Source organism: Oncorhynchus clarkii, chromosome 30, assembly GCF_045791955.1.
Source record: "Oncorhynchus clarkii lewisi isolate Uvic-CL-2024 chromosome 30, UVic_Ocla_1.0, whole genome shotgun sequence".
In the NCBI taxonomy this organism is placed as follows: Eukaryota; Metazoa; Chordata; class Actinopteri; order Salmoniformes; family Salmonidae; genus Oncorhynchus; species Oncorhynchus clarkii.
The window spans coordinates 29,196,033-29,223,726 of record NC_092176.1 but is presented as its reverse complement, the minus strand read 5'-3'; positions in this window follow the sequence as shown (position 1 = coordinate 29,223,726).

Genomic DNA, 27,694 nt, shown 5'->3' with positions numbered 1-27,694 from the left:
AACACTTTATTCTCTTTGTGCAGCAAACACTGGACAAAACAAAAGCTTCAAAGATTGAAATTATTTTAAGGCAGTCTGTCAAACCTCTACATCTGATTTCCAAATGGTATTAAGGGTTGATCGAGACTTTTCCTGATGAGACAAAACATGTTAAACAAAGATGTGAGGAAGACCTGGGAGACACTATTGATGATGATGAATGGATACAGATATGTTTGAATGCCCAGTCATGTTCATATAATCTCAGACATAAATTACTACAGTTTAAGACCATCTAAAATAATGTACTATATGCCAGTGAAACTGAACATCATGCACTCTGAAATGTAATTCCTCTGCTGGAGGTGTAAAACAAAACATATTTGCATATAGTATGCGCTTGTGAAGGCTGGCGGAATTCTGGCAAAGAGTACATATGGACTTTGTCTCTGCATGTCTACAGATTCTCTTTTCTCCCTGTTTTTGTTTGCTGTGAAATGTTGATACTGGAGACTGATATCAGAAGAAACTGTGTAACCTAGCATTTATAGCAGCTAAGAAATGTATTGCCGTTAATCATAAGGTTGGTTATCCTCCCACAATGTCACAATGGATGTCAGAAATGTCAAGTTATGTATCACAAGATTAAATATCTTACAAGATTAAAGGTATAATGTGCAACTTGCAGAAGGTCTGGATTCCTTATATGGAATACTGTAGGGCAACATGAGTCTGTTTGGAAAACATGCCCACGTCAGGGGAGATACCTATTTAGGCAATCCTTAGCGGCTGGAATGCTCATCCCTGGCACTGGGGTCTGTCGTACTGTTGGTTGTCACTCTAGCCTTGGTCTAATGCACTTGAAACCAATAATGAATGTTTCACTAAGATCCTAAAGCTGAGTGGGTTGTGTTGTGTTGGGTTGGGGTGCTGCAGGGCGGTGGAGCCTTAGGGGCAGGACGGGGCGATCCAGCTATATTTTGTACAAGTAAAAAGAGATCTAGAGTACTGTTAGGCCTTTGATATGAATTACAGTGTCCTCTGTAATTATTGGGTCAGTGAAGCATTTTTTCTTCTTTTGGCTCTGTACTTCAAAAGCATGGATTTCAAATCAAACAATGACTATGAAGATACAATTTAATTTGAGGGTATTTTCGTCCATATTTGGTGAACCATTTAGAAATTAGAGCACTTTTTTGTACATAGTCCCCCCCATTTTAGGGAAGAAAAGGTATTGTGACAAATTAACTTATATATGTATTAAAGTAGTAAACAATATTTACATTCATAGCATGACTGCAGACCATGGAGCTCATGACTCTACAAATTGCTGTTTGTTTTGGTTGTTAAAGATTATTTTGTGCCCAATAGAAATTAATGGTAAATAATCTATTGTCATTTTTTTTGTAAATAGGAATAGAATGTTTCTAAACACTTCTACATTAATGTGCATGCTACCATGATTACAGATAATCCTGAATCAAATCAAATCAAATCAAATGTATTTATATAGCCCTTCGTACATCAGCTGATATCTCAAAGTGCTGTACAGAAACCCAGCCTAAAACCCCAAACAGCAAGCAATGCAGGTGTTGAAGCACGTTGGCTAGGAAAAACTCCCTAGAAAGGCCGAAACTTAGGAAGAAACCTAGAGAGGAACCAGGCTATGAGGGGTGGCCAGTCCTCTTCTGGCTGTGCCGGGTGGAGATTATAACAGAACATGGCCAAGATGTTCAAATGTTCATAAATGACCAGCATGGCCAAATAATAGGTCTGGGACAGGTAGCACGTCCGGTGAACAGGTCAGGATTCCATAGCCGCAGGCAGAACAGTTGAAACTGGAGCAGCAGCACGGCCAGGTGGAATGGGGACAGCAAGGAGTCATCATACCAGGTAGTCCTGAGGCATGGTCCTACGGCTCAGATCCTCCGAGAGAGAGAAATAAAGAGCGAAACAGAAAATTAGAGCGAGCATACTTAAATTCACACAGGGCACCGGATAAGACAGGAGAAGTACTCCAGATATAACAAACTGACCCTAGCCCCCCGACACATAAACTACTGCAGCATAAATACTGGGGGCTGAGACAGGAGGGGTCAGGAGACACTGTGGCCCCATCCGATGATACCCCCGGACAGGGCCAAACAGGAAGGATATAACCCCACCCACTTTGCCAAAGAACAGCCCCCACACCACTAGAGGGATATCTTCAACCACCAACTTACCATCCTGAGACAAGGCCGAGTATAGCCCACAAAGATCTCCGCCATGGCACAACCCAAGGGGGGACGCCAACCCAGACAGAAAGATCACATCAATGACTCAACCCACTCAAGTGACGCACCCCTCCTAGGGACGGCATGAAAGAGCACCAGTAAGCCAGTGACTCAGCCTCTGTACTAGGGTTAGAGGCAGAGAATCCCAGTGGAAAGAGGGGAACCGGCCAGGCAGAGACAGCAAGGGCGGTTCGTTGCTCCAGAGCCTTTCCGTTCACCTTCACACTCCTGGGCCAGACAACACTCAATCAAATGACCCACTGAAGAGATGAGTCTTCAGTAAAGACTTAAAGGTTGAGACTGAGTTTGCGTCTCTCACATGGGTAGGCAGACCATTCCAGAAAAATGGAGCTCTATAGGAGAAAGCCCAGCCTCCAGCTGTTTGCTTAGAAATTCTAGGGACATTTAGGAGGCCTGCGTCTTGTGACCGTAGCGTACGTGTAGGTATTTAGGACCAAATCAGAGAGATAGGTAGAAGCAAGCCCATGTAATGCTTTGTAGGTTAGCAGTAAAACCTTGATATCAGCCCTTGCCTTGACATGAAGCCAGTGTAGGGAGGCTAGCACTGGAGTAATATGATCAATATGATGATTAGTTAGTGCTTTATCCGGGTAGCCAGAAAGTAAAGCATTGCAGTAGTCTAACCTAGAACTAACAAAAGCATGGAATAATTTTTCTGCATAATTTTTGGACAAAAAGTTTCTGATTTTTGCAATGTTACGTAGATGGAAAAAAGCTGTCCTTGAAACAGTCTTGATATGTTCTTCAAAAGAGAGATCAGGGTCCAGAGTAACGCCGAGGTCCTTCACAGTTTTATTTGAGACGACTGTACAACAATTAAGATGAATTGTCAGATTCAACAGAAGATCTCTTTGTTTCTTGGGACCTAGAACAAGCATCTCTGTTTTGTCCGAGTTTAAAAGTAAAAAGTTTGCAGCCATCCACTTCCTTATGTCTGAAACACAGGTTTCTAGCGAGGGTAATTTTGGGGCTTCACCATGTTTCATTAACATGTACAGCTGTGTGTCATCTGCATAGCAGTAAAAGTTAACATTATGTTTTCGAATGACATCCCCAAGAGTTAAAATATATAGTGAAAACAATGGTGGTCCTAAAACGGAACCTTGAGGAACACCGACATTTACAGTTGATTTGTCAGAGGGCAAACCATTCACAGAGACAAACTGACATCTTTCCGACAGATAAGATCTAAACCAGGCCAGAACTTGTCCGTGTAGACCAATTTGGGTTTCCAATCTCTCCGAAAGAATGTGGCGATTGATGGTATCAAAGCAGCACTAAGGTCTAGGAGTCTGATGCCATTAAAAGGTTATTTACCACCTTCACAAGTGCAGTCTCAGTGCTATGATGGGGTCTAAAACCAGACTGAAGCATTTCGTATACATTGTTTGTCTTCAGGAAGGCAGTGAGTTGCTGCGCAACAGCCTTTTCTAACATTTTTGAGAGGAATGGAAGATTCGATATATGCCGATAGTTTTTTGATATTTTCTGGGTCAAGGTTTGGCTTTTTCAAGAGAGGATTTATTTCTGCCACTTTCAGTGAGTTTGGTACACATACTGTACATGAATGAATCGTGAATAATAATCGTAAATGAGTAAGAAACTTAGACGCACAAATATGATATCCCCAAGACATGCTAACCTCTCACCATTACAATAACAGGGGAGGTTAGCATATTTGTGCGTCTAACTTTCTCACTTGTCATTATTTCCTATTCATTCAGGATTATCCATAATTATGGTAGCATCCACATTCATGTAGTAGTGTTTAGAAACATATTATATTCTTATTATTAATAAAAGGGACCCCTAAATGACCCCAAAAGGTTCATATTTGACTGTGTAGAAATGTAGGAAATAGATTGACCCAAAAATTCTGAGGGAGGACCCCCAGCAAGGTTATGTCCCCCCACACTTTTAAAACCGAAGTTGCACCCCTGCCTTGCCTTGTTAGAAATCTAGATTAAACTCATTTGAATTGTGAGTAATATTTATCAGATATTTTATCCAAACTAAATTAGCCAATTACGCTAATTACCATTGTTCATTTGATAAATGGCAGCTGCAGCTAAGTTTGTCTAATTTGAACAACCATGCAGATTGATGTCATACATCCCTCATTAATTTCAATATGAAAACATAAAGAAATCATTATGGAAAGCATATCTCATTCTGCTGTTAGAGGTTACATTACATACATACTTTTCGTACTTTTTAGCCTTGGTCTATTGCACTTGAAACCAATAATGAATGTTTCACTAAGATCCTAAAGCTGAGCGGGGTGTGTTGGGTTGGGTTGGGTTGGGTTGCTGCAGGGCGGTGGAGCCTTAGGGGCAGGACGGGGCGATCCAGCTATATTTTGTGCAAGTCAAAACAACCATGCAGATTAATGTCATACAACCCTCATTAATTTCAATTTGAAAACATAAAGCAATCATTATGGAATGCATATCTCATTCAGCTGTTAGAGGTTACATTACATACAGTACATACTTTTCTGACACAAACCCCACAGCAACTCAAAGTATTCAACTGTAACTCTCCAGCCCAAATGTCACCCTAATCGTTATTTAGTAGTGCACTGTAAAGGGAATAGGGTGCCATTTGGGATGCAGACAAAGTCTTCAACTAAGTGTCTACAAAGAGACTACAAAGAGCCCAACAAGTTCAGAACTACACTCTCACATATCCCCCACTACAGTAAACACAGGCGATGGGCAACATCATTGAACAATGATTAATACACTACATCTTCAAAAGGCTTTAAGAGGTGTAAAGCTGCCAGAGAGGATAGGATAGGTCTGACTATGAAGAAAGAGAGGACTGTCCTTCATGTCCTTCATGTTCCCTATGGGAGCTAGCTCTCTACTAGCTGATTACTGCCTGGGGATCAAATGGGAAAGGGAGCCATTCTAATGTACCCATAACTCAAGAGGAACCATGCTATTCAACTATTTGTATGTATTAAATCTGTTAGAAATGGAAGCAATTATTCGTAAGAGCCATTTTGCTATACAATGGGGAATTTTCTAAAATACATTTAATAGAGTCTTGCAAGTGATGATGCATAACCGATTAGATATTACTTTATTACTGGATTGGTCTGCTAGGGAATTGAATTTGCACTGAGTACGAAAGGACCAACCATTATGCTGATAGAATAGGCCCTCTACCTGCAGTGAGACTATGCATTTGGCAAAAAAATATACCAAACCATGCAAACACCTTATCTTTGTATTCACAGAACAGACGTTATGCTACAACACAAAACAATGCTATTTGGAAATGCAATCCTTTTGTCTGTGCTGGGGGACTGCAAGGTTATGCTAAAATAAAACAAGGGATAACAATATTTCAGAATGCAAAACATAAACCAAACTGGGTGAAACATACACCCTGTCTCATTCTTGAAGGAGATCTGCCGCTGCAGACACATTTTAAAGGGTAGTATGCACAAATGTGTTCACTTACACCATGTATGTGTCCCAAAAATGCACCCTATTCCCTATGATTGTGCACTACTCTTGACCAGAGCCTAAAGGGTCCTAGTGAAAAGTAGTGCACTACATAGTGTATGAGAATAAGGTACCATTTGGGATGTAGACCACTAGTCATAAATGCAATCCTGGTCCTCCATGTCCTCTGAGAACACAGCTCAGAATACAATTTGGTTATCACCGACGGTTTCTGTTCTGAAATGCAACAATACTTCAGGTCAGTCTGAGAGCAGATATAGGATGTGTCCCAAATAGCACCCTATTCCCTATCTAGTACACTACTTTTAACCAGAATCTAAAGTATTATATAAAAATAAGAGTGTAATTTGAGATGCAACCTGTCAGAAGTGTTATGGAGATGTTTCGACGGGTACCGCATCTCTTGAGTCGTTTTCACACATCTATGTCACATCATATTCCAAGACTATTTAAATGATAGTGTTCATTATTATTGTTTGGAAGGAACAGACTGTTCCATAAATTCTATATGGCAGTTGAACGTTAAACTGTACTGCCGTGTCTCTTTTTTTCATCTGAAGTCTAATCCACATGTCTGTGTGGTTGGCCGGGATTCAATCAAAGGCTCTGTCGATTATGTGCCTTTTAGAGGCCGTTTTCCTGATGTTCACAGAGATTGCACCGTGCCTTTGATTGAATCCCAGCCTTGGTCTTCTAGAAACACGTAGAAGTTGCATTTGATTGCTGCCACAAAGTAATTTTGATGTTCACTTGTAATTATTAGACTGACGATTGCAACAGCAGAGGCCACCTTAAAGAGCAACCATTTACTGGAGCATTTTGCTATTTGGAATTGGAGCTACTGGAGATTTTTGGTAACTGCACTGAATAAAAATATAAACGAAACATGCAATTTCAATGATTTTACTGAGTTACAGTTCATATAGAAATAGTCAACAGAAATATAAATACAATTAATTAGGCCCCACTGGGAAGCTAGGCCCAGCCAATCCAAATGAGTTTTTCCCCACAATAGGGCTTTATTACAGACATAAATACTCATCAGTTTCATCAGCTGTCCAGGTGACTGGTCTCAGACGATCCCTCAGGTGACTAAGCTGGATGTGGAGTTCCTGGGCTGGCATGGTTACACGTTGTCTAGAGTTGTGATGCCGGTTGGATGTACTGCCAAATTCTCTAAAATAATATTGGAGGCGGATTATGGCAGAGAAATTAACATTGGATTCTCTGGCAACAACTCTGGTGGACCTTCCTGCAGTCAGCATGCCAATTGCACACTCCCTCAAAACTCTGTGGCATTGTGTTGGGTGACAAAACGGCATATTTTAGAGTGCCATTTTATTGTACCCAGCACAAGGTGCACCTGTGTAATGATCATGCTGTTTAATCAGCTTCTTGCTATGCCACGCCTGTCAGGTGGATGGATTATATTGGCAAAGGATACATGTTCACTAACAGGAATGTAAACAAATTTGTGCACAAAATTTGAGAGATATAAGCTTTTTGTGTAATGTATATGGAACATTTCTTGAATCTTTTATTTCAGCTCATGAAACAACAACACTTTACATTTATATTTTTGTTCAGTATACAGGTATGTTTTCATTAGGTTATGGATAGAAAATACAGGTCTTTAAAGGATTTTGTCACAAATATTGCGTTCACTGTTTTAACTTGTTAGACTTATGTGGATCAAAATCTCTTCAGCCTTTCTCCTTTTGAAAAGCAGCCTGATTCTACATGTTGCTTGGATTGAGACCAAATGGCATGGATTAAGTGATTGGTTGGCTTGGCTTGCATTGGTTCTGTGCTTGCCAGGCCTCACTGGATGGTTGAATAAGCTTGACTAGAATACTATATAAGGCCCTGTCACGCTGTCAGTGCAGTTCCCCCATTCTCTGCATGTGCCATTCAGCTTAGGGACATTGGCTCCAATGGAAATTCTCAAGATACATGTACACATCTGGTATTGGAAGACTAGCTGACATTTTCAACTAATTGTCGACCATTCTCTCTTCATAAGGGCAAGAGTTGATGGCTGAACTTGGAACTTTGAGGGAGATGGCTTTTGAAATGTCACCTGCACTGAAAAATAACTCATTGGGTCCTAGATTAAATGAAAATATGTTATTTCTCCACTGGGCCCCGGTGCAAGTTCCCTGCACACACTAAATTAAATGAAACAGCGAGATCAGAGTACTTTCAACTGGTGAGACTATTTCTATCTAGTCTGTTCGTGTTTCTCGTGTTATTTAAATCTATTAAATAGGCTTACAGTGCATTCGCAAAGTTTTCAGACCCTTTACTCAGTACATTGTTGAAGCACCTTTGGCAGCAATTACAGCCTTGAGTCTTCTTCGGTATGATGCTACAAGCTTGGCACACCTGTATTTGCGGGGTTTCTCCCATTGTTCTCTGCAGATCCTCTCAAGCTCTGTCAGGTTTTTATCAAGGATCTCTCTGTACTTAGCTCCGTTCATCTTTGCCTCGATCCTGACTAGTCTCCCAGTCCCTGCCACTGAAAAACATCCCCACAGCATGATGCTGCCACCACCATACTTCACCGTAGGGATGGTACCAGGTTTCATCTAGATGTGACGCTTGGCATTCAGGCCAAAGAGTTCAATCTTGGTTTTATCCGACCAGATAATCTTGTTTCTCATGGTCTGGGAGTCCTAGGTGCCTTTTGGCAAACTCCTTTTGGGCTGTCATGTGCCTTTTACTGAGGAGTGGCTTCCGTCTTGCCACTCTACCATAAAGACCTGATTGGTGGAGTGCTGTAGAGATGGTTGTCTTTCTGGAAGGTTCTTCCATCTCCACAGAGAAACTCTGGAGCTCTGTCAGAGTGACCCTCAGGTTCTTGGTAACATCGTGAATGTGTGGCCTTTCTAGGACTTATGAAAGGCAGCAATGCAGACAGTAATAGATGTAAGAAAAATGAGAGAATCCAGATAAAACATTGGCAGACAGACGGGCAGACAGACAGATGGAGAGGCAGGCGGGCGGACAGACTGGCAAGCGGGCAGGCAAACAGACAGGTGGGCAGACAGACGGGCATGCAGACAGGTGGACAGACCGACAGGCAGGCAGACAGACGGGCAGGCAGGCACGCAGACGTGTGGCCTCAGTGTGCTGGCTTGAGGGAGTTATTGAGGAGCTCTGTAGTAATCTACTTCAATAGTGGGTTGCCCTGGGAGGAAGGAGACGTGGAGTTAAAATCAGGAACAAATATCCCTCCAGATGTGGCCTTATTTCTGTCCCTCCCTCTGACTGACAGTCATTGTACTGAAATAAGAGGCTGCAAGACTGCCCGAAGGGATAAAACCTCCATTGATTCTGATGCAATTTGAGGCAGGCAGGTTACAGACTTGTGCATCCAAAAAGTAAAGGGCTTCGGAATTGGTATTCTGAAAGGTGTTTGGAGTCAGGAGGGAGTGTGGTGTGCACCGCAGTGGCAGTGTTGCATTTGGGGGATCGATACTGGGCTCTTTTGTCTGGATGTAGAGCAGAGGGGAGTACATACTTGTCACACAGCAGCTCTCTGACAGACAGGACTGAAGGGGCTGAAGTTGGGCATTCTGCTGCAAATGAAACACAGGTTCCTAATCAAACTTTCCACAGGAAAGGCATCTATATTCTCATGTTAGCCCTGCCCTCCGTTCAGTAATTGGGGTGGAAGGAGAGAGGAGATTGGAGGTTGTGCAGGAGGCTACTTACTGCAGTGTACTGTAGGTGAAAACCATTTGCTGTCTATCTCTGAAATGTGCACAGCATGGCGAGGTTAAACCATATTTCTGTTCCTTGGTGCATGGTAGTCTTCAATTCCTGTTTTCCCCCTCTCACAAGCTATCGTCTCGCAAACGTGGGAGTAATACAAGTAATTTGGAGCACACAGAAGGTGTACTGTACATATTGATTTGTCATGTCGTCAGTTTCCATATGCTGATGATAACTGTTGTTTTACAAGTTGAACATTCTAAATTAATGACATCTCGTACTTACAGTATGAGTACTCTTATTTTATCAACAGTTAAAGAGTGTCCCTACTTTGCTAAATGAGTGTCGTCGTTCCCAATAGGGTTGGGTTGTGGAGGCTGTCAGATGTTTGTGTGTGATGCTGCTTACCTGACTGGGGAGTGTGAGTGTTCCTGGGTGGGAAGGAAGGCGACAGACAGACACCGCCTGTTTGATCCCCTGAGTATCTCTCCTTACAGCAGTCACTCCTGATTGATGTAACCTGTCATGTGCTAAACAGATCTATTTTTCCTCACACCCGTACCATATGTTAAGGGGAAGACTGTAGGCAAACACGCTGTTGAGCTATGTGCTACACTGCTCTCTCCCCACTTTCTCTCTGGCTCCTTGATCTGCTCAGGCTCCCCAGGCTTGGTTCAGAAATTGGGTTGTGTTATACCTGAATGTCAGTGATGCTTTTTACTGAGAGAGAAGGGGGTGACTTTCAAATGTGTTCTGCACACATCAGTGGTAGAGAGCAGCAGAGAAACAGTAAATATTAAGTAGCCTAGTAAGGTATGAAAGCCCTGGCTCTCCCTTTGCTCCTCGGGGGTAAGACATAGTTCTGTTTTTCTAATTTTGCTCAAATTAGTATGTTGGAGCGCTATTAATGAAGATTTGATAAAGCTTTTCCCAGTGTCTCAACAGTGCATGTTTTATGTATTTTACCAAGTTGTTGCTGCTACTGCTGAATTCCTGCCTGGTTTTCACTTTCCCCTCTTTCTTTATTCATGGAAGATCAGCTTTCTTGCTGTTTTGCTTGGCACTTACCTGTTTATTAAAGTTCCAATGCAGCAGTTTTAATGGGTAACAATTAAGTACCTTACTGTAATAGATTTCCATTCAAACTGGCAAAATAGCTTTTTAGTAAAACATGATTATTTACTATCACTATAACTTGAGTAAAAGTAAAGATACCTTAATAGAAAATGTGAAAGTCACCCAGTAAAATACTACTTAGGTAAAAGTCTAAAAGTATTTGGTTTTAAATATACTTAAGTATCAAAAGTAAATATAATTGCTAAAATATACTTAAATATCAAAAGTAAATTAGATATGTTGATTTCCTTATATTAAAACAAATAATTTCCTGTACACTCCAACACTCAGACACCTTTTACAAACAAAGCATTTGTGTTTTATGAGTCTGCCAGATCAGAGGCAGTGGGGATGACCAGGGATGTTCTCTTGAAAAGTGTGAGTTGGAATTTTCCTGTCCTGTTAAGCATTCAAAATGTAACGAGTATTTTTGTGTGTCAGAGAATGTATGGAGTAAAAAGTTCACTGTTTTCTTTAGGAATGTAGTGAAGTAAAATTTGTCAAAAATACAAATATTAAAGTAAAGTACAGAAACCCCCCAAAAACGAGTTAAGTAGAACTATACACCACTGTTTCTCAAGCAAGAAATTTGCTAGGAATGTCTGGGAGTGGTCTGAGTGATGAGGGGGAAACTGAAAACTAGCTGTTATTGGCAGAGAGGAACTCTCTTTGGAACTCTCTTTGTTATTGGTCTGTTAACCAATTTACCGCATGATGACGTCACCATGGAAAGCCAAAACTCCAACCCATGCAATCTGCTGATAAGAAGGTCCTATGTAGATTGTATTTTCAACCAGCAACTATCAGGAAATAATGCTGATTAAATTTGTTCAAATTTTTACAGTGTTAGTTTAATCAGTTTTGGCCTGCCTGTTGACAACACCAGGTGGTAAATTAGTTAAATAGGTAATCTACCTCAACCACTAATTTGAATCAAATAAAATTGTTTTAGTCACATGCGCCGAATACAACAGGTGTAGTAGACCTCACAGTGAAATGCTTACTTACGAGCCCCTAACCAACAATGCAGTTTAAAAAAAATACGGATAAGAATAAGAAATAAAAGTAACAAGTAATTAAAGAGCAGCAGTAAAATAACAAGAGCGAGACTATATACAGGGTGGTACTGGAACAGAGTCAACGTGCGGGGGCACCGGTTAGTTGAGGTAATATGTACATCTAGGTAGAGTTATTAAAGTATTAAAGTGGCTATGCATAGATGATAACAACAGAGTAGCAGCAGTGTAAAAGAGGGGGGCAATGCAAATAGTCTGGGTAGCCATTTGATTAAGTATTCAAGAGTCTTATGGCTTGGGGGTAGAAGCTGTTTAGAAGCCTCTTGGACCTAGACTTGGCGCTCCGGTACCGCTTGCCGTGCGGTAGCAGAGAGAACAGTCTATGGCTAGAGTGGCTGGAATCTTTTACAATTTTTAGTGCCTTCCTCTGACACCGTCTGGTATAGAGGTCCTGGATGGGAGGAAGCTTGGCCCCAATGATGTACTGGGCCATTCCCACTACCCTCTGTAGTGCCTTGCGGTCAGAGGCCTAGCAGTTTCCATACCAGGCAGTGATGCAATCAGTCATGATTCTCTCGATGGTGCAGCTTTAGAACCTTTTGAGGATCTGAGGACCCATGCCAAATCTTTTCAGTCTACTGAGGGGAATAGGTTTTGTTGTGCCCTCTTCACGACTGTCTTGGTGTGCTTGGACCATGTTAGTTTGTTGGTGATGTGGACACCAAGGAACTTGAAGCTCTCAACCTGCTCCACTGCAGCCCTCAACCTCAACCACTAATTTGAATCAAATAAAATTGTTTTAGTCACATGCGCCGAATACAACAGGTGTAGTAGACCTCACAGTGAAATGCTTACTTACGAGCCCCTAACCAACAATGCAGTTTAAAAAAAATACGGATAAGAATAAGAAATAAAAGTAACAAGTAATTAAAGAGCAGCAGTAAAATAACAAGAGCGAGACTATATACAGGGTGGTACTGGAACAGAGTCAACGTGCGGGGGCACCGGTTAGTTGAGGTAATATGTACATCTAGGTAGAGTTATTAAAGTATTAAAGTGGCTATGCATAGATGATAACAACAGAGTAGCAGCAGTGTAAAAGAGGGGGGCAATGCAAATAGTCTGGGTAGCCATTTGATTAAGTATTCAAGAGTCTTATGGCTTGGGGGTAGAAGCTGTTTAGAAGCCTCTTGGACCTAGACTTGGCGCTCCGGTACCGCTTGCCGTGCGGTAGCAGAGAGAACAGTCTATGGCTAGAGTGGCTGGAATCTTTTACAATTTTTAGTGCCTTCCTCTGACACCGTCTGGTATAGAGGTCCTGGATGGGAGGAAGCTTGGCCCCAATGATGTACTGGGCCATTCCCACTACCCTCTGTAGTGCCTTGCGGTCAGAGGCCTAGCAGTTTCCATACCAGGCAGTGATGCAATCAGTCATGATTCTCTCGATGGTGCAGCTTTAGAACCTTTTGAGGATCTGAGGACCCATGCCAAATCTTTTCAGTCTACTGAGGGGAATAGGTTTTGTTGTGCCCTCTTCACGACTGTCTTGGTGTGCTTGGACCATGTTAGTTTGTTGGTGATGTGGACACCAAGGAACTTGAAGCTCTCAACCTGCTCCACTGCAGCCCCGTCGATGAGAATGGGAGCATGGTCGATCCTCTTTTTCCTGTAGTCCATAATCATCTCCTTTGTCTTGATTACGTTGAGGGAGAGGTTGTTGTCCTGACACGACATGGCCAGGTCTCTGACCTCCTCCCTATAGGCTGTCTCATCGATGTGGGTGATCAGGCCAACTGCTGTTGTGTCATCGGCAAACTTAATGATGGTGTTGGAGTTGTGCCTGGCCATGCAGTCATGAGTGAACAGGGAGTACAGGAGGGGACTGAACACGCATCCCTGAGGGGCCCCAGTGTTGAGGATCAGCGTGGTGGATGTGTTGTTACCTACCCTTACCACCTGGGGGCGGCCTGTCAGGAAGTCCAGGATCCAGTTGCGGATGGAGGTGTTTAGTCCTAGGGTCCTTAGCTTAGTGATGAGCTTTGAGGGCACTATGGTGTTGAACGCTGAGCTGTGGTCAATGAATAGCATTCTCACAAAGGTGTTCCATTTGTCCAGGTGGGAAAGGGCAGTGTGGAGTGCATTCGAGATTGCATCTATATGCAAGTTGGAGTGGGTCTAGGGTTTCTGGGATAATGGTGTTGATGTGAGCCATGACCAGCCTTTCAAAGCCCTTCATGGCTACAGACGTGAGTGCTACGGGTCAATAGTAATTTAGGCAGGTTATCTTAGTATTCTTGGGCACAGGCACTATGGTGGTCTGCTTAAAACATGTTGGTATTACAGACTCGGACAGGGAGAGGTTGAAAATGTCGGTGAAGACACTTTCCAGTTGTTCAGCACATGCTCACAGTACACATCCTGGTAATCGGTCTGGCCCTGCGGCCTTGTGAATGTTGACCTGTTTAAAGGTCTTACTCACATCGCCTGTGGAGAGCACGATCACACAGTCTTCCAGAACAGCTGGTGCTCTCATGCATGTTTCAGTGATATTTTCCTCGAAGCAAGCATAGAAGTAGTTTATCTTGTCTGGTAGGCTTGTGTCAATAGGCAGCTCTCGGCTGTGCTTCCCATTGTAGTCTATAATGGTTTGCAAGCCCTGCCACATCCGACGAGCGTCAGAGCCGGTGTAGTACAATTCGATCTTAGTCCTGTATTGATGCTTTGCCTGTTTGATGGTTCGTTGGAGGGCATAGCGGGATTTCTTATAAGCTTCCCGGTTAGAGTCCCGCTCCTTGAAAAATGCAGCTCTAGCCTTTAGCTCAGTGTGGATGTTGCCTGTAATCCATGGCTTCTGTTTGGGGTATGTATGTACGGTTACTATGGGGACGTATCCCGGAACATATTCTAGTCTGTGCTCTTAAAACAGTCCTGTAGCTTAGCATCTGCTTCATCTGACCACTTTTCTATTAATCTAGTCACTGGTGCTTCCTGCTTTCATTTTTGCTTGTAAGCAGGAATCAGGAGGATAGAATGATGGTCAGATTTGCCAAATGAAGGGCGAGGGAGAGCTTTGTATGTGTCTCTGTGTGTGGAGTAAATAAGGTCCAGAGTTTTTTTCCTCTGGTTGCATATTTAACATGCTGATAGAAATTTGGTAAAGCGGATTTAAATTTCCTGCAATAAAGTCCCTGGCTACTAGGAGCGCCGCCTCTGGGTGAGCGTTTTCTTGTTTGCTTATTGCGGAATACAGCTCATTCAATGCTGTCTTAGTGCCAGCCTCTGACTGTGGTGGTATGTAAACAGCTACGAAAAATACAAATTAAAACGCTCTAGGTAGGTAGTGTGGTCTACAGTTTATCATGAGATACTCTACCTCAGGCGAGCAACAGCTCGAGATTTCCTTAGATATCGTGCACCAGCTGTTATTTACAAAAATACATAGTCCGCTGCCCCTTGACTTACTAGACGCCACTGTTCTATCCCGTCGGTGCAGCGTATTACCAGCCAGCTGTATGTTGATAGTGTCATCGTTCATTCACGTCTCCATGAAGCATAAGATATTGCAGTTTTGAATGTCCCGTTGGTAGTTTAGTCTTCCACGTAGGTCATCAAATTATTGTCCAAAGATTGAACGTTTTCTAGCAGAATGGAAGGAGGTGGGGGTTTATTCGATCACCTACGAATTCTCAGAAGGCAGCCCACCCTCCGGACCCTTTTTCTTCACCTTCTCTTCATGCAAATCACGGGGATCCATAACTTTTCTCGTTAAAGGAAAAAAATGATTCTGCCAGTCCGTGGTGAGTAATCGCAGTCTTGATGTCCAGAAGTTATTTTCGGTCATAAGAGATGGTAGCGGCAATATTATGTACAAAATAAGTTTAAAAAAATAAGTTACAAACAAAGCAAATAAACAAACAAAAAAACACAATGGCTTGGGGGCAATTAAAACGTCTGCCTTCTTCTCCGGCGCCATCTTACACATTCCTATGTTATACAGTGTTAAATAACACTAATATGTGAAAACAATATTTTTTGTGAACAAATGTTTCATTTGTTATTATAACAAGATTGGTAGCAAAGTGAAATTCGTTGTGGAAATCTATTGCAGCTCAAATCGACTACAAAACCCCCAATGGACTGCTCTCTCTCTGGACTGGCTAGTTAGGTAGCTAGCTAGCAAATGTAGCTACACACAATAACACCAAAATCAATATCAGCATGTGAAGTAACTAGCTGTAAAATCACTTAAACAAACTGCATTATCAATTTAGGACTCTATCGCACCAAGTTTCAAATCGCATTTCGTCTCTTCCCAAAGGATTACATTGCTGTGGCAACAACTGCCCTTTCCCTCAGACACACAGGGCACATTGCGAGATGGTACTTGAAGGAGAAACTGAGTTGAATAATTTGATAGGCTGTTTAGATTAAGCACATCTAAGCGAAATATATACTTTGTCGATATATATACTTTGTCGATATAAACGGATGGATGTGTTCTAGACAAGTATGCCTATACCATCTATTGGTTGATTTGGCGATCTGGAGTGCAGGTAATTGTTTTGAAAAGTGTTATGAAATGTGATAGTGTGTTATCCCCAATCTGCAGTGCTGAGAGCCATTTAGCTATGATGCGTTCCTTCACAATTTCTTGATTTCACAGACAGACCACTTATAAATGTAAATCACGAGGGAAAATGTTATTTAACCCACTGATAGAATGTAGGCTTTCACCAAATTCATAAGAGTTTCATAATTTTCATGGGGTGGATTATCCCTTTAATAGACAAATAAGAAATTGAGTATCACATTCCTATTACCTTGCATTTGAATATCAAAATGCAATTTTAGGTTTGTATCAATGAGGTCCTGTTTATCCTCTTGTTTCCTGTGCTTCATGACACACTATGAAATGATGGTTCTTTATTTGGCGTTTGTCAGTCTAGTTATATGACTTGGATTTGTGGCAGCAGAATTTAGAGAAGTCAATATTCACCTGCACCACCTGACAACCCTGGGCCTCTCTGTGTGTATCTGTCTCAAATGGCATCCTATTCCCGATATAGTGCACAACTTTTGATCTGGGCTCTGGCCAAGAGGAGTGCAGTATATAGGGAATAGCATACCATTTGAGATGCAACACATAGAGAGGCCCAGGATTGTCAGGTGATGCAGGTGAATATTGACGCAGAGGATTCAAACACTCCATATTAATCACCAGGTAATTCAGAAGTATTGCCTTCATCACTTATCAGAGCTCTTTTTTATTCAGCTCCAAGGTTTGCATCCCAAATGTCACTCTATTTCCTATATAGTGCACTACTTTTGAACAGGGTCCCTATCCACACTATGTAGAGAAAAGGGTGCCATTTATGACTCAGCCCCACACCTTCTAGCACCATAATCACACTGTTTCTCACAACCACTTATTGTGAGAGCTCTTATACATGAGCTAGATAATGAATTCAACATCATGAATGTGTGGGCTCTTTGTAAATGAAGAAGTTCAGGTTGACTGTTTAACAAGTATCTTACAAGTATCTTACAAATTATTTTTTTCACCCACTGCACAATAAAAACAGGGACCTGTTGAGAAGGCAAAATATACTTTATGAGCATGTCAAATGAGCTGTTCTCTAAACATTCACATTTATTGTAAGAAAAATAAATGACAACTTTTATATTATGTTAGCAGCATCAGAAATCACTTTTTGAAATTATCCCGACTTTAATTAACTAGATCCCACTAATGGAGTCAATACAAACACAGTTTAATTAGACTGTAGCATTGTTTTAGCACCCAGGACCAGCTATTGTAAATCATCCCTAATCACACTGAAAAGCCCATTGGCGGCACCAACGCAATAAGGATTTGAGTGGAACATAGAAAAAGCAAGGAGTATATGAAGGAGAACTGGAATTCAACTCCAGTATATTGCAGTATATTCAACTTCAGTATATACTCTTAATATGAAGATTATGTGTTCTATTAGATGCTTGAATCTGTTCTATGATGTCTTAATTATTTCACTGATCATGTCAGTATGATTCATAATTTACAGCTGTTTAAAAATATAAATAATTAACAGTACCCAATATCTTTCCAGGTATTTGAGTGTCTCATGGTCAAATTGTTTTATTGCAAGGCAATCTTGTACTGAAAGCATAAGTTACAGCTAGCTAGCACTGCATAAAATGCAGCTAATTTAGCCTACTCACCAACCTGACTTCGAGAGTAATGCTATTTATGTTAGCTAGCTGGCTAAGGCTATCCAACACTGCAACTCATCCAAGTTAAGGTAAGCTTTCAGTTTTATAAATGTATTGCTACTGGGGCCCGACGGTGTAACTGCTAAACAGATTGCTGAACACTACACTTTTTCCTGCGTGATTGTCCACATATATTGAATTGTGGGTTATGTTCTAGTTTATATTTTCTATGTTGGTGTTTCGTATGATTCCCAATTAGAGGCAGCTGGTAATCATTGTCTCTAATTGGGGATCGTATTTAAGTAGATATTTCTCCCACCTGTGTTTGTGGGATATTGTTTTGTGTTTGTGCCTGTGCACCACTTAGTCACGTTTCGTTGTTTGTTTATTGATTTATTGTTTTTGCTTTAAGTTTCACTTTGAAATAAATATGTGGAACTCAAACTCCGCTGCGCCTTGGTCCCGTTCTTACGACAACCGTGACAGAATATCCCACCAACCAAGGACCAAGCAGCGTGCAACGATGGGAAAAATAAGTTGGACCTGGGAAGAAATCATGGAATGACAGGAGACCCTTCCTTGGCAGGAGGCGCAGAGGACGCAAGAAGGACGGCGAAGACGCCGGGGACCGTGGCCACAGAAACCCCAAGATTTTTTTGGGGGGGGGGCACATGGAGCTGATGGCTGAGCAGAGGGAAGAGTCAGAGAACATCTGCGAGGAGATAGAGAGGTGGTTGGTCGATCGAAGGAGAGTACCAGAGCCGGCCTGGGAGTTGATGGAACTGTGTGAGGAGGGATACCGGAGAATGAAGTTGGCTAGGAGTATGCGGCAACGCAGGCGTTGGGAGGAGCGTGTCATCAGTCCGGTGAAGCCAGATGCGCCTCCCCAGTCCGGTACGTCCTATGTCTCCTCCTCGCACTCTCCCTGAAGTGCGTGTCCACAGCCCGGTACGTCCTGTGCCTGCTTCCTGCACTCGCCCTGAAGTGCCAGAGACGGTCAGGGAGGCCTTGGGGAAGTTAGGAGAGAGAGAGATGAGAGAGATGTTGTGCAAGTGTGTTCTGCTCAACATCCGACCAGGGGATCCGGTTAGCAGTCTGGTGCAACTTGGGCTGGCTCCACCCTTCTGGTCTCCTGTGCGCCTCCCCAGTCCGATACGTCCTGTGTCTCCTCCTCGCCCTCGCCCTGAAGTGCGTGTCACCAGTCCGGTGCAACCTGTACTGGCCCCACGCATCAGGCCTCCAGTGCACCTCCCCAGTCCGGTTCGTCCTGTGTCTCCTCCTCACACTCTCCCTGAAGTGCGTGTCCCCAGCCCGGTATGCCCTGTGCCTGCTTCCTGCACTCGCCCTGAAGTGCCAGAGACGGTCAGGGAGGCCTTGGGGAAGTTAGGAGAGAGAGAGATGAGAGAGATGTTGTGCAAGTGTGTTCTGCTCAACATCCGACCAGGGAATCCGGTTAGCAGTCTGGTGCAACTTGGGCTGGCTCCACCCTTCTGGTCTCCAGTGCGCCTCCCCAGTCCGGTACGTCCTGTGTCTCCTCCTCGCACTCGCCCTGAAGTGTGTGTCACCAGTCCGGTACCAACTGTCCCGGCTCCACGCACCAGGTCTCCGTTGCGCCTCCCCAGTCCGGTGTGTCCTGTGCATGCTCCCCGCACTCGCCCTGAAGTGCATGTCACCAGTCCAGTGCCACCTGTACTGGCTCCACGCACTAGACCTCCAGTGCGCATTCACAGTCCAGCGCTTCCGGCGATGGTTCACAGTCCAAAGCTTCCTGCGACGGTTCACAGTCCAGAGCTTCCGGCGACGGTTTACAGTCCAGAGCTTCCGGCGACGGTTCACAGTCCAAAGCTTCCGGCGACGGTTCACAGTCCAGAGCTTCCGGAGACGGTTCACAGTCCAGAGCTTCCGGCGACCGTCCCCAGTCCAGAGCTTCCGGCAACGTTCCCCAGTCCAGAGCTTCCAGCGACGTTCCACAGTCCAGAGCTTCCAGCGACGTTCCCCAGTCCAGAGCTTCCGGCGACAGTTCACAGTCCGGAACCTCCTGCGACGGTCCACAGTCCGGAACCTCCTGCTACGGTCCACAGTCCGGAACCTCCTGCTACGGTCCACAGTCCGGAACCTCCTGCTACAGTCCACAGTCCGGAACCTCCTGTGACGGTCCACAGTCCGGAACCTCCTGCGATGGTCCACAGTCCGGAACCTCCTGCGACGGTCCACAGTCCGGAACCTCCTGCGACGGTCCACAATGTGGAACCTCCAGCGACAGTCCACAGTCCGGAACCTCCTGCGACGGTCCATAGTCCGGAACCTCATGCGACGGTCCACAGTGTGGAACCTCCAGCGACAGTCAATGGTCCGGAACCTCCTGCGAGGGTCAACAGTCCCGGAGAGTCCAGGCACGGTGTCCAGTCCCGCTCCAAGGCCGGAGCCTTCTTCTGTGCCGGTGCCCAGTCCAGGCAAGGCGTCCAGTCCAGCTCCAGGGCAGAAGCTTTCCTCTGTGCCGATGGCCAGACCAGGCACAGCGTCCAGTCCAGCTCCATGGCCGGAGCTTTCTACTGCGCCGGTGCTCAGTCCAGGCATGGCTGCCAACCCAGCTCCATGGCAGGAGCCTCCCTCTGCGCCGGTGCCCAGTCCAGGCACGGTGTTCAGCCCGGCTCCATGGCCGGAGCCTTCTTCTGCGCCGATGCCCAGTCCAGGCACGGCGTCCAACCCAGCTCCAGGGCCGGATCCGGGATCTGAGTGGGGGGGGATACGACCTACTCCTTAGCCGCCACCGACACTAGTCACCCCCCCTAACCCCCCCATCCGGTTTCTGGACTTGCGGCCGGAGTCTGCACCTTTGGGAGGGGTGGGTGCTGTCACACCCTGACCACATAAAGCCCTTGTTTCTCTATGGTGTGACTAGGGGCTATTCTAGTTTAACATTTCTATGTTGTGTTCTAGTTTATATTTTCTATGTCGGTGTTTTTTTATGATTCCCAATTAGAGGCAGCTGATAATCGTTGTCTCTAATTGGGGATCATATATAAGTAGATATTTCTCCCACCTGTGTTTGTGGGATATTGTTTTGTGTTTGTGCCTGTGCACCACGTAGTCACGTTTCGTTGTTCGTTTATTGATTTATTGTTTTTGCTTTAGGTTTCACTTTGAAATAAATATGTGGAACTCAAACTCTGCAGCATCTTGGTCCCGTTCTCACCCCTGGTGAGACAAAAGCCTTTACAACAGCCCTACAAGCCCTCAGTCCAGCCTCTCTCAGCCTATTGCGGACAGTCTGAACACTGATGGAGGGATTGTGCGTTCCTGGTGTAACTTGGGCAGTTGTTGTTGCCATTCTGTACCTGTCCCGCAGGTGTGATGTTCGGATGTACCGATCCTGTGCAGGTGTTGTTACACGTGGTCAGCCACTGCGAGGACGATCAGCTGTCTCTCCTGTCTCCCTGTAGCGCTGTTTTAGGCATCTCACAGTATGGACATTGCAATGTATTGCCCTGGGCACATTTGCAATCCTCATGCCTCCTTGCTGCATGGCTAAGGCACGTTCACGCAGATGAGCAGGGACCCTGGGCATCTTTCTTTTGTTGTTTTTCAGAGTCAGTAGATAGGCCTCTTTAGTGTTCTAAATTTACATAACTGTGACCTTAATTCCTACCGTCTGTAAGCTGTTAGTGTCTAAGGTTAGTTCCACAGGTGCATGTTCATTAACTGTTTATGGTTCATCGAACAAGCATGGGAAACAGTGTTTAAACCCTTTGCAATGAAGATCTGTGAAGTTATTTAGATTTTTACGAATTATCTTTGAAAGACAGGGTCCTTAAAAAGGGATTTCTTTTTTTTGCTGAGTTTACAAGAGATAAACAACAAATACGATATAAAAGAGACAATATGCCTGGATTGGGAAGGCTCAGAGGTGAGGGACAGTGATGGGTCACTATGTTTGCTTATCCACGAGCTCTTGTAACTTGAAGTAAACAATTAACAAACATTACAGACACGTGGCCATAGCTCAGGTGTAACAAGAATTATGTATTGATACAGTATGTTGAAGATAAATACTGTAGGTGTAGCCGTTCACTAAAAATGGATTACAGTATAGGTTTTTGCTTGTTTTTATTCTGCTTTTATAGATATATATTATTATAATTTTTTTCCTAATTTCAGTTGTAGCCTTTAACATATTGTTTTCTTCTCAGATATAACCTGGTTCCCTTTATATCCACACATTAATACTTTAGAGACTTGGGTCTGTTCTTGTCACATATTGTCAGAAGTCCTCAAATTAATTGATGTATTTAAAAGTGAATGTGCCTGCATGCCATTTGTATTGTCACAGTTTATACATTCAAGGTACAGATTGCACATTGTTTCAATGTTTAGTAATGCACGTTGTTCTCAACCATTATCTTTAACTAATCCTGATCCATTTATGGCCATTTTCGAGTTGAGATCTATGTGACCTATGTAGCGACAGGGTAGTCTGACTGCCCTATGTTGGTTCCACTGCTTGAGTTTAGGTTCCACAGTGAGCGCCGCTCCCTCTCCCAGTGATGTCTTCCATCTAATGTCAAAGGCCTCTACAACGCCTGCATACTTATCTGCATCATTTAATCTCACATTTCCATGGAAGACCTGGTTGATTAAATGTTTGATTATTATCTTGACGCAGCAGTTTCTGATAGATAGTGGCCTACAGTATGTGAAGGGCTGATCCTGCAGAGTACAGGCGTAGGCAGCATTGTGGCTGTGCATCTGTGATTAAAGGATACGCCAAGTGAAAGCCCTTTCAATGCCATACATGGCTTTCGGCGACAATAATTACTTTACTATTGGAGTGGCACAGCGCCACTTCAAACAGAATCCCAGACCAGATAGGATGAGGAAGAGATCAAAATCCTTCCGATTTTCCTTATCGGAGTGAGCGGAGAGTTGGCTGGGTGGTGAAGTTACTGCCCCTCTGCTTTCTCATATGGTCATAATGGCAGGGACAGCATACTGAGCATTGAGCAGGGTATTTTCATGCAACCCATGAAGCCTTCAGAGTTGGAGCGCATTTCAAGTGTTTAGCTGAATGTTACATGCATATGCCTTTATTTGCATGATTTCTTTCCGTGAAATCATGACGCGTAACTAATTTCATGTAATTAGCTAGCACATGAGAATGTTGATACACACACACACACACTCCAGTTTTGGGCTCCGCTCCACAAAAACTCACACAGCCTATAGAAATCGCACAGAACCCCACAGAATACTTCAGTAGCTACACAGCAGGAAATCACTGGTGAACAGAGCAATACAACACAGTTAACATATTCCTGTAGTGTTTGTTCCTGGACTGGTACCTTGTTTCTTTAGCGAGCGAGGCCACCCCATCAGGCGTGACGAGGCGGTGATCTCTGTGTTGTTGTTTTGTTTCTGTGAGACCAGGCTCGGCCCCCTGCTTCTCCCTGTAATTATTTGGCTGCTTGACTGGAATGCTGCCTGACATTTTCTATTCCCTTGCAAGCCTGGGAAATTGGAACAAAAGCATGCATTATTGCTCACTCTGTGCAGAGCGTATTGATTTGGATGTGTGTGTGGGGGTCTTGGTTCCATGTAGAGAGCACCTTTTCACACCAATATATTTTTTCTGATGTTATTTCAGATGTTTTGGCATAATATGATGAGCATGCGTGATCATTTTTATATGCATTCATCCAACTGCTCTATATATACAGAAGTATGTGGAAACCTTCAAATTAGTAGATTTGGCTATTTCAACCACATCTGTTGCCGACAAGTGTATAAAATCAAGCACATAGCCATGCAATCTGCGTTGACAAACATTGAAAATAGAATGGCCTTACTGAAGAGCTCAGTGACTTTCAATGTGGCACCGTTATAGGATGCCACCTTTCCAACAAGTCAGTTCATGAAATTTCTGCTCTGCTAGAGCTGCCCTGGTCAACTGTACGTGCTGTATATTGTGAAATGGAAACATCTAGGAGCAACAACACCTCTGCCACGAAGTGGTAGGCTACACAAGCTCACAGAACGGGACCGCAGAGTGCTGAAGCGCTTAGCGGGTAAACATCGTCTGTCCTCAGTTGCAACACTCACTACCGAGTTCCAAACTGCCTCTGGAAGCAATGTCAGCACAAGAACTGTTCGTCGGGAGCTTCATGAAATGGGTTCCCATGGCCGAGCAGCCGCACAGAGGCCTAAGATCACCTTGCGCAATGCCAATCGTCAGCTGGAGTGGTGTAAAGCTCACTGCCATTGTTTTGTGGAAAAGGAATAATGGTCTGGGGTTGTTTTTTATTGGTTGGCCTAGGCCCCTTAGTTCCAGTGAAAGGAAATCTTAACGCTACGCGTTAACATTGTAGACAATTCTGTGCTTCCAACTTTGTGGCAACAGTTTGGGGAAGGCCCTTTCCTGTTTCAGCATGACAATGCCCCCGTGCACAAAGCGAGGTCCATACAGAAATGGTTTGTCAAGATTGGAATGGAAGAACTTGACTGGTTTGCACAGAGCCCTGACCTCAACCCCATCGAACACCTTTGGGATGAATTGGACTACATCCAGACTACGGTTTGCAACTGCACATGGGGACAAAGATCGTACTTTTTGGAGAAATGTCCTCTGGTCTGATGAAACAACAATGGAACGAACTGTTTGGCCATAATGACCATCTTTATGTTTGGAGGAAAAAGGGGGAGGCTTGCAAGCCGAAGAACACCATCCCAACTGTGAAGCACGGGGAAGGCAGCATCATGTTGTGAGGGTGCTTTGCTGCAGGAGGGACTGGTGCACTTCACAAAATAGATGGCATCATGAGGTAGGAAAATTAGGTGGATATATTGACGCAACATCTCAAGACATCAGTCAGGAAGTTAAAGTTTGGTCACAAATGTGTCTTCCAAATGGACAATGACGCCAAGCATACATCCAAAGTTGTGGCAAAATGTCTTAAGGACAACAAAGTCAAGGTATTGGAGTGGCCATCACAAAGCTCTGACCTCAATCTTATAGAAAACTTGTGGGCAGAACTGAAAAAGCGTGTACGAGCAAGGAGGCCTACAAACCTGACTCAGTTACACCAGCTCTTTCAGGAGGAATGGGCCAAAATTCACCCAACTTATTGTGGGAAGCTTGTGGAAGGCTACCCGAAAAGTTTGACCCAAGTTTTAACAGTTTAAAGGCAATGCTACTAAAAACTAATTGAGTGTATGTAAACTTCTGAAAGTAAAGTGTTGATCCTGACTGACCTAAGACAGGGAATTTTATTGAAAAGTAAATAAAAAGTATCCCCCTCAGCCCACCCCGTCTTCGTTAATTTTCAATCCTCCAAATTGGTTCTCCCTTATTTTCTTGAATAACAATGTTGTTTTTTTGGTTTAATATATGCACTTGTCTGGACTGAGAATAGTGCATTTAGGCCTATTTCACACAATGTTTTTATTGCCTATTCTTGGTAATCCTATAATTTTTACCATTTTCTATAGATACCACCTACTGTTTTTGGTATGCATACTATATTGTTCTTGCTCTACTTTCCTGAATGATTATTACTCACAAAAGGTTATGGAAATATGTTTTGTCAGTCTGGGCAAATAGGGTAACCTTGATAACGTTCAAGAGTCAGCATTTATTTTCTCTTCGTGGTAAAATCATTGCAGATTATACAGGGTGGTTTGGATTGTTTTCCTGACATTTAGTGTAACTTTTTAGTGAAGTATACTACTTTGTTTTAAACGGAGCACATGAAGTCATACTTTAGTGTCAAATTATGACGAAATAGTGGAGAGAAACATAATAAAAACTGCAGTGTATTAATAATGTATTATTCAACATTAAACATGCATCTTCACACACCTACATGATTAATCAGATTACAATAATGTACAGTATATGATGGGATATATAATTCAACTTTTATGCTAATCAGAAATCTGTCAGGAAATGTGATTTACTAGGGCCTGCTAATTAAACCAAAGGATTTATAGAAATGATAACCACAATATGCTTTCTCAGATAAAGTGAAAATGTATCAGAACATTCGGAAAGTATTCAGACTCCTTGACTTTTTCCACATTTCTTTACGTTACAGCCTTATTCTGAAATGGATGAAATCGTTTTTCCCCCTCATCAAACTACACACAATACCCCATAATGACGGTATTTCCAGACACCCAGTAACCCAAACCATATAAAGGGCTATATATTTCTTCCTAAATAAGATAAGGTACTGTAGTCTGCTCCAAGTGTGCATTCTGCTTCTGAATGTATCATGCCCTAAGGCTGTGATCTATTGGCCGTTTGGAAGCATGGCAGCTTGAGCGTGTATGATATGCAACATCAAACATGCCCTTTACAGACTGCAGAGTTCAACTGTGATCTCCTGTCAGGCTAGTTGAGGTGATCACAGGGTAAGCGTTTTAGGCCTAAATGACTCTCCTGACTTCTATTGCTTCATTGTTGCCTCAAAAACTCCAAGGTAACCAAGGAGGCTGCAGTTTAATGGGTATACTGTAGGAAATAAGGTAAAGGGATGAATGAATAAAGCAATGAATGAATGAATGAGTGGGATCAGTCAATAACATTTATTTTTTGAAGCCCTTTTTACATCAGCAGTTGTCACAATGTGCTTTACAGGATGAATGAATGAACAAACAAATGTATTAATGGATGAATGAATGAATGAAGCTGACTGGTCATAAGAACAAATACATTGGAGATGTTTATCATGGTCAGAACCCTGGTTCTCTGATAATGAGTGGTTGGCTAGGTGGTTAACTGCTCATAGATTTTTTTTTTAAGAAGAAAACATATAGATTTTTTACAAACATATTAATCTGACTGAAATGGGGTTTTCCACCAGAACTGTCTCTATCAACAAAATGTATCAACACCATAATTTAATTCTTCAGGTTTCATCAAACTACTCTATGCTCTTATTTTTTTTATCTGGGGAACACAATGTACAATCCTACAGTTCTAAAGTTGACTAATCATCTTCCCACTGGGCACACACTGGTTGAATGAGCTTCGTTCCATGCCATTTCAACGAAATGACGTTGAACCAACATGGAATAGACATTGAACTGATGTCTGTGCCCAGTCCACAAACTTAATATTACAGTGTATACAAATGGCATTTTGTCAAACTACGCACAATTCCCAACAACACATAATCAACAATACAATGCTTGGTTGTATGACCTCACTGATGAAAACAACCCTAAAGTATACTGGGTGTGTATATCATTTAGGGCTGACCCCAATTAGTTGACTGGTCGGTTGTTTGGGCGTTAGGCTGTTGGTCGACAGAGATTGTTTTAATCGAGCAGTAACAAATTATATAAATATATATATATATATATATAAAACCGTCTTCTGGTAGATGGAAAGGCTTTCCCAACAACATTCTCAGTTAAATTTTAACTAGCTACAAAGTAGTCTATGCCTACCTGGGAGAATGAAGAATGATATCATGATTATTTGCATCAATCAAGTGGCCATTTGTTTTGCAAACTCCATCTCATGTGCTACAGAAACACTGCTAACCAAACAGTGCTAACCAAACAACAGTGCTAACCAAACAACAGTGCTAAACAAACAACAGTGCTAACCAAACAACAGTGCTAACCAAACAACAGTGCTAGGTGCCTGCACACTTGAATTAAAGGCTAACTACACTAAAATTGTAAACTTCTTAGATTTTTCCCAGACCTCAAAAGTGGTCTCTGGATGTGGTTTAATGGCATTGTTATGGACTTAGCAATTTTGTTGTTTTTCTTTTAACAAAGTGTGATATTGAGAGCGAAAACCTGAAAATAATTGAAAACCTTTGAATTTCTGATTCGACTCATTTACAGTGCCTTGCGAAAGTATTCGGCCCCTTGA